This window comes from Lissotriton vulgaris, chromosome 9 (genome assembly GCF_964263255.1).
Source record: "Lissotriton vulgaris chromosome 9, aLisVul1.2, whole genome shotgun sequence".
NCBI classification, from domain to species: domain Eukaryota; kingdom Metazoa; phylum Chordata; class Amphibia; order Caudata; family Salamandridae; genus Lissotriton; species Lissotriton vulgaris.
Window position 1 is genome coordinate 89,106,660 of NC_141697.1, and position 16,268 is coordinate 89,122,927.

Sequence of the window (16,268 nt, forward strand, 5' to 3'; positions counted from 1 at the left end):
CATCCAACAAAGGAATTTATTTAAAACACATGAAAAAATTTGAAATATTAAAAAAAACATTTTGCATTTCAATCCAATGACATCCATGTCCTAAGTGATGTTTAAATTCAACAGACACCACAGAAATAGTTGTTTTATGCACCCATGAGTAACTCTGGGCCTATTGTTTGGCAAACCTACTGGCAGACTAGGCCACATAGTGAATCAATTCAAATCAATATTATTGCAAATTTATTAGAAAATGTAGTGAACCGTGCTACATTTTTTGCTGGATAAAAGAAGAAAAAATTGCATTCAAAACAACAACCAGCAATAAGGCAGTGCCACCACAAAGAAGGCTTGCAGGTCTAATGCAGAAGCACACTGGCTGCCCCTTCACAAAATGGTCACCAACCACATGGCCAGGGCACAACAACAACAAAGGGAAGACAGACAATGCAGGTCTGTGGCAAAAGCACACTGGCTGCCTTCACAAAATGTCCGCCAGCCACATGGCCAGGCCACAACAACAACAAAAGGAAGGCAGACAATGCAGGTCTATGTAAATAGCTCTCTGGCTGTCTTAACTAAATGGCCATCAGGCAGAAGGCCAGGCCACAATAACAAGAAAGGGAAGACAGACAATGCAGGCCTATGGCAAAAGCACACTGGCTGCCTTCACAAAATGTCCGCCAGTCACATGGCCAGGCAGGCCACAACAAGAAAGGGAAGAGAGACAATGCAGACCTATGGCAAAGGTACACTGGCTGCCTTCACAAAATGGCTGCCAGCCACATGGCCAGGCTACCATAACAGGAAGCCAAGAGGAACAAAGAAAAGAAGACAAGCAGGTCTATGGCAAAAGCACACTAACTACCACCACCACAAAATGGCCGCCAGCCACATGATCCCTCACAATAACAAGAAGCAGGAGGCCTAGTAAACAGTTAACTCAAGCAGGCCTATATTGACACAAACTTTATAAAATGGCCCCTGGCCACATGGGGAGGCTCAGCCAAGGTAAATGGTGGCCCACTATTACAAACACACATACACTGGCCAGACAAAGGAGGCATGCTAAACAACACAAACTTTTAATGCAACAATTCCAACAAAGAAAATACACAGGGCTAAAAAACGTTTGCAAATTACACAACACCCACACAAATCCAACAAAGACATTTATTTAACACACATGAAAAAAAGTGAAATACCAAAAAAACACATTTTGCATTTCAATCCAATGCCATCCATGCCCTAACTGATGTTTAAATTCAACAGACACCACATAAACAGTTGTTTCATGCACCCATGATTAGCTCTGGGCATACTGGCTGAAAGGCCTATTGGCAGACTACTGGGCTAGTGAATTAAATAAATATTGCAAAATGATTTCAAAAGTTGGAGAGAATGTAGTGAACTGTGCAACATGTTTCCTTTTTAAAAGAAGAAAATTACTTGCAAACAAACAATTAGGCCTCTAGTGAAACTACAGGCCACCCACCACAATAATTGTAAAAAAAAAAGGATGAAAAGCACAAAAAAATGTAGGCGCAATGCCACAATCAAACAAACAACACCAATTTTCAAACTTACTTGTGAAATCTCAAATTCAAAAGTCGGAGCCGAGTTTTACGCCCAGGGTTCAATAATACCCAGAGATTCGCACAGAAGTTAGCGGTGGAGACAGCAAACGTTGGTGCCTTCCATATACTCCATGGTGCCCCCTCCCTCCCTTCCATCAACTCACAGTCTACGCAGGGTCTGCCAAAATGGAAACATCTCAGAAGTAAGTGGGCAGACGGTAATTGTTACTTATAGCTGTTGACAAGTTTCAGTTTGATGAGAAATCCATCACAAAGTGTTGGAGAGATCTCATATGGTTTACTAAATGGGATTAAACAAAAACATAAAACAAGTGAAAGAGCATCTAGTTAATTTTGAAGAGGGTGCTTGCCACTATAATGGCCTAACATTGAGGCATGAGATTACACACAGGCAATATTGTTTGGCAAACAAATTCTGTACGAGTAGCAACCCTACTTCAGTCTTGTTTCCTTACTAGCAAAACCATCCATGGAGCCTGTTCAGTTGCCCTGGAGGTAGCAAGCGAAATAACAAAAACAATTATCTCTCCTCCAGTTCTCCTATCTTTAGAACACGAGGCATCTAAAATGTTGTTCAGGTGGATTTCAACTTCAGCAGGCTTTAAACTTGCTGGTGCTGTTAGGGCTGGGGCAGGAACATGCAGACAAATTCCTCTCCAAACTCTTTGGAAGGGGAGGGAGAAACACTTTGGTTGTGGCTGCACACTCGCCATTTGCTGTAAAAGGTCAAAGCGGGGTCACACTGTGGCTGGGCACCACTAGTCTTGTGTATGTGTATTGGCATTTATATAGCGCACTACTTACCCGTAGGGTCCCAAGGCGCTTCGACCGCTGCGAAACCCTTCCTGGCTTCCCTGAGAGATGGTCCCTTAATGGGTATCTCCAGGGTGAGACCAGGCATCCCCGGCAGTCTGGTGGGGCCGTTAGTGAAGATGAGGCAAGCTAATGCCCAGAGTTGCCGAGTGTGATCACTGATCAGAGTGGGCACCGAGGCGAGAGAATTATCGAGTCCGCTGACCCTGGTCCAGACACCTGCCGCGCCGGGAATCGAACCCTGGTCCCGGGCCGTCCTCTGCTCTCGGGTCTGCCGCCTCTAACCAGTGAGCCACACTACTTCACTTCTGACTTCAGTTTGCAAAGCACGGTCATGCTGGTCAGATCATTGGTGGTTCTGAGAATGTTGCTTAGTGCCTCTGTGAGGGTTCCTTAACACCTTGGCTGCTAGAGGTTTTCCCCTCCTGTGCTGCATGCACATGATCCCCATTGTTCATGACGAGCTCAGCTCGTCATAAGCACACGACCAGTGTACTGCATGATGAGCTGAGCTCGTCATGAGCAGCGAAGGGGTTAAAGTACACACAGGCCCTTTCTTCATGCTCACCAATAATCTAAATTCATTGTGCATGTAAATCGCATGTTTGCTTTTAGAATCACGAATTAGTTATCCTTGAGAGAAAATGATATATATCGTGAGTATTTCGCGGATGTGAAAAGGTTCTCACATCCCCATTCAAACAGCTAGCGACAATCTTTTTATGCATCCATCCTTTGAGTTCCGCATTATTTCATTTTAAGTGGCAAAGGTCAAAACAAATAGAATAAAATAAATTACTGCATTGGGTATCACTCACCCACAGTTGTCGGGTGTCATTTATCTCAGGGGAGGCACTGAGTGAAATAGATGCATCCTGTTTCATCACAATATAATAACCCTCTGATAATACAGAGATGGCAGTGAGTACAATATGTCTCACTTAACACTATACGATATGCATGCATTGGGAGATGCATGCTGATGTTGATACTTTTTGCTTAATACTATGTTGGTTGTGCACATTCTTTGCCCGTAGTAAAAATGCGAAATGAACAAACACTAAAATATGGATTATTGTTTGCCCTCGTTTTAGGTGAAACTTCACCAAGACTACTTGAGGGCAAATATTATCACTGTACCATCTCACCTTATTTGGCGCAAATTACCCACATATTAAGGTTACTATTAACCCAGGGAGGTTTCATTACATTACCCTGTTGAAAGCCCCGGACCTCTTTGGGATTTAGATAGGGCTGAAACATAATAGTCCAGATTACCCACGAGATATTGGGGCATATTACCAAGCAATAGCGATAATTATCGCTATTGCTTGGTTAGCGGGAAAAAAATTTCGCAGAGCACCGAGGATTTTTACTGCTGAGATACCTTGATATTATCAAGGCTTATCTCAAAAGTGGTAAAAATCCTGCGAAAGGCATGAATATCGCTGAAAAATCAGTGATATTCATGCATTATCGTGACAATGCTATTAGCCATGTTATTCACCTTCCATTGGATAACATGGCTAACAACTACTTTTAGCAGGCGTTAGCTTTTGGAGATATTCGCGCTTAGCGCAAATATTTCCAAAAGTTGTTAATAGGAGTTAGAGATATTAGCGACTGTTTTCAGTCGCTAACATCTTTGCACGCCCACTTTGCATGTCATTAGCGATAATTATCGCTGACATGCAAAGTGGGCCCCTAAATGCCCGCTATCACCTACAAGCTGTTGCTAACTGGTGTTAGCGACAGCTTGGTAATAGGGCGATAAAATTATCACCGCATTAGCGGGAAAAAGTCCCGCTAATGCGGCGATAATGCCCTTGGTAATATGCCCCATTGTTTTTACTGTCCCCACATTCTCCGCTAATACCTTGGATAAGTTGAGAGATTTTTAATCTCTAGTTAAGCCCACTGGTCGTCCTTATAAGTGCTCCCTGGAATGCGGTCGAGCCCACCCTGACCTTTAGGAGTCAGGGTGAACCAAATGATGGAGCATGACACTACTATATTGTGTGAGGGGTATACATAAAAAAAGCATGTTTTTCCTTCCTCGCATTAGTTGTGTGGAGCTACTGTGCCCACTCGGGTTATCACCCCCCTGTTTCCCTCTGTCACTCTTTTCTTCTATGTACCACACCTGTGGCCTTAGGTGGGATATTCGTATGTTTAATGCTTCCTAAGAAAGCCTTCTGTTAGAAGGAGGATACTCAGGGTGGAAGCAAGGAAATGAAAGAATTTAAAAAACACGGGCTAGACTTCCCAGAAAATGAACGTCTTATAGCATATTTCTAATTAACAAACAATGAATAGTTTGTAGCACAACTAATTATTATTTGAACAAATGAATTGCATAGGACAGAGGTATGTTTTCTTAAATTGGTCAGGTTAGGACCTACATCCAGTTTGAAATACGAAAGGTGACCATGTTTTCATTCTTACTGTCTACTCAGACGCACGCGCACACACACACACATACATTACACAATTCAATTCAATTCAAAATTCTTTATTCGACTGTCTAAAATGCAGTCATAAAAGCAAGTAAAAGTACATATATATACAGTTCATTATCGAAAAGTGCAACAAGAAAAATATAAACAGATGATTACAAATAGATTAAATAATGACACGATCCAATGTAAGTATACTTATTAGAGACTTAATTACTAGGGTAAAAACAGTTCAGCTGGGGGTCAACCTTCCATACTTTGTCTGAATTTCAGGGCTGTTTTTAAAAAGTTACAAGTAAAAAAAGTGCTATCACAGTGCAGCATTTGAAGGTATAGTAGAGCTGGCTTGATTTGCACAAAGTTCAGTTTTTTAAGCAGAGGTTTTAAAAATATATTCCGTGGTCTCGAGTAAAAAGTGCACAAGAATAAAAAGTGAGCCAGGTCTTGCGGAGACTTATTGTCGCAGCCGCAAGGTGGCAACACTTGACCTCTATGGGCTCCGCTCGGCACAGCTAACAACAGGTGATATAAACCAAAACGGAATCTGCTCAACAGGAAACGCTCATGTCTTGATATATGCCAGGATAGATATGGTTCAGAGCGTATACAAGTCTTAGTTAAAATATGGCTCATTACACTACCCTTCTTCAACTCAATTTCTTCCCTATCCAGTTGTCGATTTAATAAAAAAGTATCCTTTACATAATTAGCGTCTTTCTTGGATATATGCTGAGGTGTTGAATAGAGGTCCAACCTGCCCAGATCTTTAAGGCAGTTTCTAATATATTTCAGCCAGGGTATCTTGAGTTGCCCTTCCCAGGTGAGGGCTTCAAGAAGGATATTGTGAGTTAATGGTATTGAGTCATTCATCCAACAGTTCAACCAGCAGAGCAGAGGATTTACAGCAATTTTATCTCCTAAATGTGGTGTGCCGAGTTCCTCATGGACAGAAAAATTAGCAGTACTTTTTGGTAAACACAGGACCTGTTTTAGGAAGTTATTTTCAAGAATTGTAAGGGCATCCACTGGAGCGAAGCCCCAGAGTTCGCTTCCGTAACAGGCAACCGCGATGCTTTTCGCTTGGTATAACTTCATTATGGCGGACACTGGTGTGTTACCCATTTTACGTGCAAAGTCCATTATTCCGGCGTTGGTCCTTAGCATTTCACCTTTCTTTTTGTTTATGGCGGGGCCCCATGATAGTTTATAATCAAACAGTACTCCAAGGTATGAAAAGGTTTTTGTAGATGGTATTTTTTCCCCATTGACTAAGAAGGGGAACTGTTTTTTTGATCCTGAACCTACCATCATAACAAATGATTTGGAGTTGTTGATATTCAGGCCACGTAAGGTCATAAATTGGAGAAAGGAATCCAATAATTTTTGAAGTCCAAGTGCAGTTCTGGATAAAAGGACGGCGTCATCTGCATATAGCAGAACAGGCACGCCCTTTTTTCCAATGCGAGGATAGTCCGTATCAATTTTTAAAAGATGTTCCTCGAGTCCATTTATATATAGATTAAAAAGAAAAGGTGCTAAAATACAGCCCTGCCTGACCCCCCGGTTGATTTTAAAGTCTCTCGTTACTTTCAGATCTTTAGTGTAACGGACATTGGCACGTGTATCATTATGGAGGTCAGCCAGAAAGTTGATCAAGTTGTTTTCAATGCCCATGTTCTGCAGGACTACCCAAAGTTTACTTCTATCGACACAATCAAAGGCCGAAGAAAGGCCCATGAAGGCCATATATAATGTTCCTTTTCTGGCTTGGGTATATTTGCCACTGATTAAATATAAGTTCACGCATTGGGTAGTTGTAGAATGCCCTGGTCTTAATCCATACTGGGCAGGAGCCATTATGCTGTTTTGTTTGGCCCACGCGTTCAACCGGTTTAAGAAAATCGCTCCCACTACCTTTGCAACTGAATTTATCAGGGAAATTGGTCTATAACAAGCCGCTTTTGTTCTGTCGCCCTTTTTATATACAGGGACGATAGTGGATGCTCCCCAAGACTTAGGAACCCCAATTTCGATCCCCGCATTGATGACAGCTGTGAGGATAGGGGCCCAAAAGGGAATGTTGGATTTAAATAAATCAGGTGGAAGACCGTCTGGGCCCGGGGCTTTGTTACTAGTAAGACCATGGATCCCTAGTTCAACTTCTTTGATAGTAAAGTGCAGAGGTGTGTTTTCAGGAAGTTTGAGAGTTAGCATTGTCTGTGGGGCGTCACTCATAAAGATGGATCTGAAATGAGAGATCCAATCGTTCTCAGGTATGACGGTTCCGAGGCTGTCAGCATTCGGGTCATCAAAGAGTGGCTTGTTGATTATGCTCCAGAATTTCGAGCTATTGCCCAGAATTGAAGGATCTAGCAGAGACTCCCAGATTTTAGTTTTTATAGTCTTTTTGCGAGATGCAAGGGTGTTTTTATATTCTGCGCGTAGAGCCTTGATAAGTGCAGAGTCTCTTGGCTTGTTCTTGAGGGCAGCTTTTAGTTTTCGATTAACTAAGGAACAGGCGTGATCAAACCAGCGTGGTTGTTGGGCGAAAGTTCCCTTTACGGGTACAGAGAGCAATTGATCAATCTTTTTTGTCACCACTGTGAAGGTAGATAGGATGGACTCCGGGGGAGTGGAGTTTGAGCCACAGAGGTTGAGTTCAGGTTCACAGTGCTTTACAACGGACTCGTGCAAATTGTCGCTATTTATCAAGTTCCATTTCAAGCGGCGGTTGTTATTAACCGGTTTTAGCACTCCCGGGTCCTTAATATTTTTCCGAAGTGCAAAGGGACCACGTTGTAGCTCAAGATAAAGAGGGTTGTGGTCACTGTAAATACTTTCGAGTATATCAAAGTTGAGAACCTGATTAACCACACCAGCTGAGAGAAGGATGTGATCTATAAAAGAACCTGACTCTGAACCTTTATAAGTTGGATTTTTAAAGGTAAAGGAGTCGACCTTCAGAGATAATGCCATAGTCAGGTTCAGGGCGTCCATTAAAGTGTTCAATCTTGTTCCACAATGGCAATGAGCAAAGTGAGGACCTGCTTTGTTTCCACATCCCAAAGAGCCCAGAGTGTGTGTTGTAATCGCCAACAATTATTTTATCCTGGGACAATTTTTTCTGGCTTTCACTTAGATGATTTTGAAGAGTGACGATGTTACATTCGCCCGGTGAAGAAACAGAATTATAGAAATTGACCAGGGTTATTCCTTTCTTCCCCTTTCTAAGGTCCAGGATCTGGATGTTTCTACTGTCCAACTGCAAATGGTTTATCTCAGATTTAAAGGACAGACTAATAAATGTTGCTAATCCCCCTTTTGCCCTGCCACTGGGTGAGGGGGATGCATGGACAAAGAAACTTTGGAATCCCTCAATGAAAACATTACTGTCTACTAACCAGGTTTCCTGGAAACATAATATGGTGTAATTTTTAACAAAAGATACCCACATCGGGTCATTAGTTTTAGAAGCCAGTCCTGCGATATTCCATGTCAGTATTTTAATTGGGTTGAAGTCATTATGATCTAATGATAATGCAGGGGTTAATTTGATAGTGGCTGAGGATTGAGAGACTATAAGGGTAGGAAGGCTGCATGCTTCAGGTAACGAAGGGGTAGGGATGTGTTCTGGGGAAGAGCTAACTGGGTGGATAGAGCTCATCATTGTGGCAGTATTGACTAAGTTAACCTCAGAAAGGTTAGAGGTTATTAATGAATTGATCTTGGATACTACGGGGTTATACACCCTGTCAGGGCAGTAAACAAAGGGCAAGTCAGATGGCAGTCAATCAACCTCGTCCAGTTGGTCGTAGTTATAGAGTACATCATATCTATTTGACGTTGAGAGCCCGTAGTTATTATGTTGAAAGTTAGGGTAATTATGGGCTCGATGATGAGTGGGCCCTGCTCTCTCAGATGTTGCTGAGGGTTGATAGTTATATGTTTTACTTTCCCAAGGGTGAGCATATGGGTATGGTTCAAAGCCCACTGGCATGCCTTGAGAGGGAACAAGATGGGCCGACCAGGGTTGAGGATATAGCTGCGAGGTATAGGGTCCTTCTTGAGCATAGTGATGTTTATATTTATTCCTTTGGCTATTGGAGCGAACAGGATAAAAGTAACTAAGACCCATTGTACGAATCAGACTATTTGTCAAAGGGCTCCTCCAGTCTGCAATGAATTTCGCCACTCCTACGTATTTAAAGGTGACCACAATGCAGTTGCCCTCTGTGGACTTAAAACGTGTACCCACCCACTCTACTCTCTTAACATGCATGATGGTTCCTATTATATAGGAGGGAAGTGGCCTGTGTATAGTTAGCCATTGCATCACTTTGTTTTTTAATTCCTCATGTGTTTCCTCCCTGTTTTCATCTGCTTTAGGTACCCCAATCATAACTATTGTATAAGGGTTAGACTGTGGTGGTAAATTTATATATGATGGTATTCGTATTGTGGAGGGTCTAGGTTGCTGTGCTCCTGTTGCTTTAGTAGGGATGTTAGCATTTGATGGAGCTGGGTGTCTTATATTGTCCGCAGTGCCTGTCTTTATATTAGAAGGATAACCCTCTGTTGCCCACTCACTATCATCGTCATCCTCACATACCTGGATATTTTGCGTATTATCTATAGGTGTAACTGTGGACTTATCAGTAGGATGAGCTGTTTGTGGGTTTAATGCCAAATCAATAGTGGGGGGACTCTGATGCTGTGGCTTTTTCTGTTTATCTGTGTCTCTTGATGGATCACTTGACTTTTTTGCGGTTTTTGGATTTTTGACGTTGAGGGTTGTAGAGGCTGGAACAAAAGTGGGGAGTGTATTGGGTAATTTGAGGAGTTTGAGAATACTAGATGATATATCATTTTGAGCCCTCTCGAACTTACTCAAAGCCTTTTCGATATTAGCGATCTGATGGCTAATAGGTTGCAAGAGTGATTTAATCAGGTTTTCAATCTCACTCATGGATGGTATGTTCGTGGTACGATTCTTATCTATGTGGCCTGTTTCCTCGTTGACCAGAGAACTCCCTGTGTTGTTCTTATCATTTCCGTGTGCATCATAATCCTGTAAAGATATTAGGGAGGGCCCCCCACGTGTTGGTTCAGTGGGTTTCCCCAAAGTTGTTTGCTGTCACATGTCTTTAATAGAGCGTTTGGGTTTACCTGATAGGAGATGAGTTTTCCTCATAGGGTGCTTTATTTTTCGTTTTTTCCGAGTGCCCTTGTGAACATTGGTTTGTTTAGGGATTTGAGACTCTGTTAAGTCAGTGGCCAATGGTTTTCTCTCCTCTGAGTGGGCAACCAAAGCTGGAGATGTAGCATTTTCGTGATTTTTATTGCTTACATGGTTAGTTAGAATCAAGAGGCTATTGTCCAGATTGATCATTGTTGGGTCAGTGAACAAAGATTTAGATGTGTTATCTTTAACGTGTGATCTTGGTAAATCTGAGAATGATTGCATCAATAAAGACTCCTGTGATGAAGCAGTATCATCCATATTTTGGGTGTTGTTAGTAGTGTGCGAGGACAAGTTTGGAAAGCATAAGTCTGGTGTCAAAGAGAGTCACCTCTCTGTGTCCTGAATGGCATCCGCCACGACACTAATAGTTTTTTGCAGCATTATGTCTATTGCAGCTATGGTTGGCAAAGGTGTACTCATGGTTTTTAATCTGCTGGTAGATCTTGTTGCCATCGGTGTTTTCAATGTTTTGCTCATCCTTATGCAGTTTTTAATGCCCCACACTCCGTCTGTTTCTTATGATGGCTTTAGCTTGCTAATCCTGCCGGGCGATCTTGGGGAGGTGGCCCGACCCGGCCACTTCAGGCCCCTGAGGGCCACAGAGGGCCCGCCCTTTGCCCGGGCTTAGCCCCGGGCACTCCCGTGCGCTCCCGCGATGCGGGGGTGACGCTTCCTTTATGCGCCGCCTGGTGCGATGAGGAGGCGGCTGGCGCCGCTAGGCCTGCTGGGGGGTGTAGTTTTAGAGTCCCCCTCCGCTCGGCGGCCGCAGGTCTTACTCAAAAGCGGCGGCGGGAGGGGGACACTGCAGGCTGCAGGCAGGCAGGCTTATGGGGGTCAGCACTCCTTCGTGGGGATCCTTGGTTAGGCTCTCGGGGGCAAATTATCAAGGACGGGCGATACATTATCGCCGCTTTTATCGGCAGGAAATTCAGATAAAGCGGCGATAATGGCCTTGATAATATGCTCTATGAATTCCAATCGAAGCCCATGTTAGATGTGTTCACATCTAACATGGGCTTTGATTGGAATTCATAGAGCATATTATCAAGGCCATTATCGCTGCTTTATCTGCAGTTTCCTGCCGATAAAAGTGGCGATAATGTATCGCCTGTCCTTGATAATATGCCCCCTGGTCTCTGGCGCTGCTCTGGGCAGTTTCTCCGCGTCCATAAATACATCACACATTCTGTCTGCAAAATGGGAATTATGTGTCCTTCCTGAAGCCTGGTTAGAGCCTTTTTTTCCAAAGTTGATGCTGCATGCAGTGCAAGACACTAGGCAAGCGCACACTTTAAAAGATTGAAGTTGTCACATTGTAAAATTTGCACATTACAATAACTGTTGCAGTAAGATATAGGGCAGTTTTTAATGTGTTTAATATTTCAAGACTATATATTCCTACTGCTTTATAAGCTTTTCTTTATCATTACATTACCTGCCTTAAAATGCACCATTTGCCCAAAACAATTCTCAAGAGGAGGACCCAGCCTGGTCCCCACATTTGCCCATTAACCTTTCTTGCGGCGCTCACTACATGAAATTCATACCAAAGGCTTACACCCAACCACTTTCAAAAGTCACCAACCGCCACTGCATACATCTGTCATTATTTTATGTGTAACAAGATGTGTACTGTCACATTCCATAACATTAGGGCGAATGGGGACAAATTATTATTTATTCAGCGGATGTTATTAGTTATTGTTCCATTTTAGCCTGTATTTTGATCTGTCCAGTTTATGCATCTTTTAGCTCACCTCATGCTGAGTGTATGATTTTTACTTCGTATTTTGATCAAAAGAGGGCTCATTTTGGAGGTGAGCCAGAGTAGGTTGCCTCTTTCCTACATAGAAGTTCCATGCCTGTCTGTCTCATACTTAAATTGCTAATTACCCGAATTTGAGATTATTTTGACTGATAGCCATATTTGTCTTCTGTGATAATCAGATTTTTAAATTATATCTGAATCAAGCAGGTTTACTTAATTCACTATCTTACCATCCTAATCTATTCAGGGGCACATTTCCTCATACAGGATATCTTCTACAAAGGTGAGGCTCAGCGGGTCAGTTCGATTGGGAGCTCAGTGATTCTAATTTCACACTTCCTTCTTAGTCGAGTGGGACACTCTGTTTTGATAGCACCCTCCTTTATTTTTAGCTGTTGTTAAAGCCTCTTTAGCTACCTAACAAGACTTCATATTACCACTATTTGCGTGCGCACACATGCACAAACACACACACCACACAACCCACAGCATATCGAAAGGTAAAGCATGTAAACCAGGTGAGTTTATTTTTGTGTTATTTATTTTTACTTCTCTTTAGCTGATGTTGCTTCCCTCTAAAGAAAAGTCAATGCTCAGACAGCTGTGTCTCAACACGTTCCTTCAGAACAACGTGCCCTTTTTTGACCAGTTCTTGCCATTAGGGTGTTGGAGCCCACGTGGGGGCTACAGGTCAAGCTAGGGACATGGGGGTTTCTGGCACCAGAGCATACACTTTTGTGGGCCCATTAGAAGAGCAAAAGCCCCCCAAAGGGAGCATTCTGATTGGCAACCAGCTCCCAATGGAAATTCCCAGGGGCTAAAAATTGTTTCTGTTAGACCATAACAATAATAAGAGAGATTTATAGAGCTCACGGCTACCTCCAACGGAGGTGTCCCGACGCTGAGTTGCAGATTCACAGTGAGGAGGGAAAGGGGTGAACTACGGGAGGTTAACAAGCCATGTTTTCAGTGCTTTTCTGAAGGCCAATTCTGACTCAATCATACGGAGATGGAAATGCATGCAATTCCGGAGTAACTCAGCTCTCACCGAGAATGCTCTGCCGCCTATCCTATCCTTAAAGAAGAGAGTAATCCTGAGCAGTGTAAGGTGATTAGATCTCAGAACCCGATCTTGATGGTAGTTTGGCAGTCTATGTCTCAAATAACCCGGGCCCTGATCTCAAGTGGCTCTGTAGGCGAGGGTATGTGTCTTATACTCAATCCTCCTATTGATGGGCAGCCAATGAAGGCTCTGCAAATAAGGGGAAATATGGTGGCGGAATGGCAATTTAATCTACCAACGGCATTTTGAGTTATTTGCAGCATGCAGACCAGATAGGCTGGTAATCCAATATAAAGGCTATATAAAATTATTTAACTGGGACGTGACCAGTGCATGGACCACTGTCTTCCTGCAATCTATTGGAAGGAAGGGAAGTAATTTTCATAGGGCTCTCAGCTTCCAGAAGACCTGGCATATCTGGGCCCTTCAAGTTATGTTATTATCGAATTTAAACCCCAAATTTCTGGCTGAGGGCCACCAGAACTCTGGCGGAGGGGGTGCTGATTGATTGAAGAACAGAACCTCTGTTTCCTCAGTGTTTAATTGTAAGCAATTCTGAGTCATCATGGGCGAGATGTTATTCAGGCATTGTTTAAAGTTGGCAATGGCCTTTTGAAAGAGAACACCAGCTGAGTGTCATCAGCGTAGTAGACTACTCTCACTCCCCATTTCTTGACCAGGGTCATGAGGGGGGTCGAATAAACATTGAGCAGTTGAGGGCTCAGACCTGAGCCCTGGGGAACCCCAAAAACAAGGAGAAATACCTGTTGAGAACAGTTCTCTAAGAACGACTGGAACCAAGACAACGTAGTTCTGCACACTTTCAAGTGTCTGAGTCTCTCCAAAAAATCTGATGAGACACCATGTCAGATGCTGTGGAGAGATCCAACAGCACAAGCATTGCAGAGCTGCCCTGGTCAACAACTTCACAAACTGTTTCGGCAACTTCCAAGAGTGCTGTGTCCATGCTGTAGCCCAATCTTAAACCCGATTGAGAATCATGGAAACGATTGATGAATTCAAGGAAATCAAAAATTTCTCCTGAAATTCCTTTTTCAAGAATTTTGGCCAGCACTGGCAGAAGAGACATAGGCCTCAAATTCCTGTGTTCTGCTGGATCAGCATCTGGTTTATTAAGATGTGCAGTAGGTAAGCTTGTTTCCAGGCAGCAGGATAAATACCAATTGTCAGGGAGGATTCCGGATCTGGTTCAGCTGCATATTGAACCATGGGGCAAGTAGTTTAAAAAACTGAGCAGGGCAGGGGTCACCTGGAGAACCTGATTTACATTTGTGCAGCTCTCTGAGAGATGCCTCCGGTAGAAGTGGGCAAAATTCAGACCAGGTGCCATGGAGTTCAGAGGTAGGATTTAACCTAGAAGAGGACATAGCTGGGGAAAGGAGAAGTAGATCAGTTGGAGTTTCTCCTGAAAGAAGTCCGATAGGTCAGCACAGATGTTAGCCGAGGGGCAAACTGTGCTGTCTAAAGCTATGGGCTTGGTAAAACATTGGACAATTTTAAATTCTTCTTTGGCCGAGTTGTCAGATAGTTTGATTAGGTTAGCAAAGTAATCCCTCATGGTGTTATGCTTCAGCCTGTGGACATTTTTTAAAGACGCTCTGTAGGAGCATTCTGCTACCAGATTGTAGGATTTTCTCCAGGAGCGTTCAAGTTTCTTGCAAATACTTTTTTCTACTCGTAATTCCATGGAGAACAAGGGGCTGAGGGTTTTTACCTGGAAGATATCACTGGTCTAAGAGGGGCCACTCTGTCTAAGGCGGAGGTGACCCAGCAGTTGAAACTGGATGCATCACTGCTTGGGTCACCCGTCAGCTGGGATGGTCCGTTTTTGAGCCAGAGTCCCATAGTTTCAGGGGAGACCATCCTCCTGTTTCTCTTTTTGTCAGAGATTGGCCTGGAACTACAGCTTGAGGATTTGCATATAAAACTGAATGGGACTAACAGATGGTCAGACCAGGTCAGTGGTAGTGGGGCCTCTACTCTCAGGTTGGGATCATTTCAAAAGATAAGGTCCAACATATGGCCTGCTATTTGGTTAGGGGCCAACAGCCTTTGCGTCATGTTTAGACCCTTAAGGATATCTGCCAACTGAGAGGCCTTAGAACATTTTACATTGTTCATTGTTCATTGGGACATTGAAGTCGCCAAGGACTGTAAAATAGGTGTACTTCAGTGAAAAATCGGGATGGTGTTGTATAGCTCTAATAGATGGCAAGATGTGGTATCAGGTGGTCTATATAACCAAGATCCCAGCCATCGATGAGGAGGACGAGATTCTGATGCAGTAGAACCGGGCCTCAATAATCCCTACATGCTCGATTCTTCTACAGGAGATCTCCCAGCCACCACTCATGATAATAGTTACACCACCTCCGAACTTGTTACCACCCAAGTTGGCATAAGACATCCAAAAACCCTCAGGTATCGCCAACATCAGGTCGTGGTTAGAGCTCTCCTTCAACCAGAGTTCTGTTAAAAATATAAGGTCCCAGGAGTTTGACTCCAGAGTGAACCAGATTCACAGAACTAACTTAAGGCAATATCCTAAACGAACTACCATTTTGGTATTCACAGAAGGCACTTACTCATTTTGGTGTTCACAGAAGGCACTTAGGGGCATATTATCAACAACTAGCGATATTTATCGCTAAAGAAGCTTAGCAAATTTTTTTTTATCGCCAAGCATCGCCGGATTTTATCGCAGAGATAACGTGCTATTAGTAACGTTTATATCCAATGCGATAAAATATCTGGCGATAGCGGCGAAATGCGTGAATATCGCTGGGAATCCAGCGATATTCAGGCATTAACGCCAATAGGGTCTTAACCTGAATATCCAACTCCCATTGGATATACAGGTTAAGAACTGGTCTGAGCAGGTGTTAATTTTCAGCGATATACGCGCTTAGCACGAATTTTTTTATCGCTCCGCCTACCTTGCTAATAGGCGATAGTGATGTTAGCGACTGCTTTCAGTTGCTAACAGGTTGGGTACGCCCACTTTGCATGTCATTAGCGATAAATATCGCTGACATGCAAAGCGGGCCCCAAACCGCTCGCTATCACCTAAAAGCTGTCGCTAAATGATGTTAGCGACAGCTTGCTAATAAGGCGATGAAATTATTGCTGCTTTTCGACTGAAAACGGCTGCAAAAGCGGCGATAATTTCATTTCGCCTGCCTTGGTATTATGCCCCTGAGTCATTTCGGTATTCACATAAGTCATTATGGGAGTCCTAAAGTTAGGAGTCCTAACTTTACTACTCCTAAACTGAGAGAAATCCTAACTTTAAGAATTTCGGTATTCACAGAAGCTATTT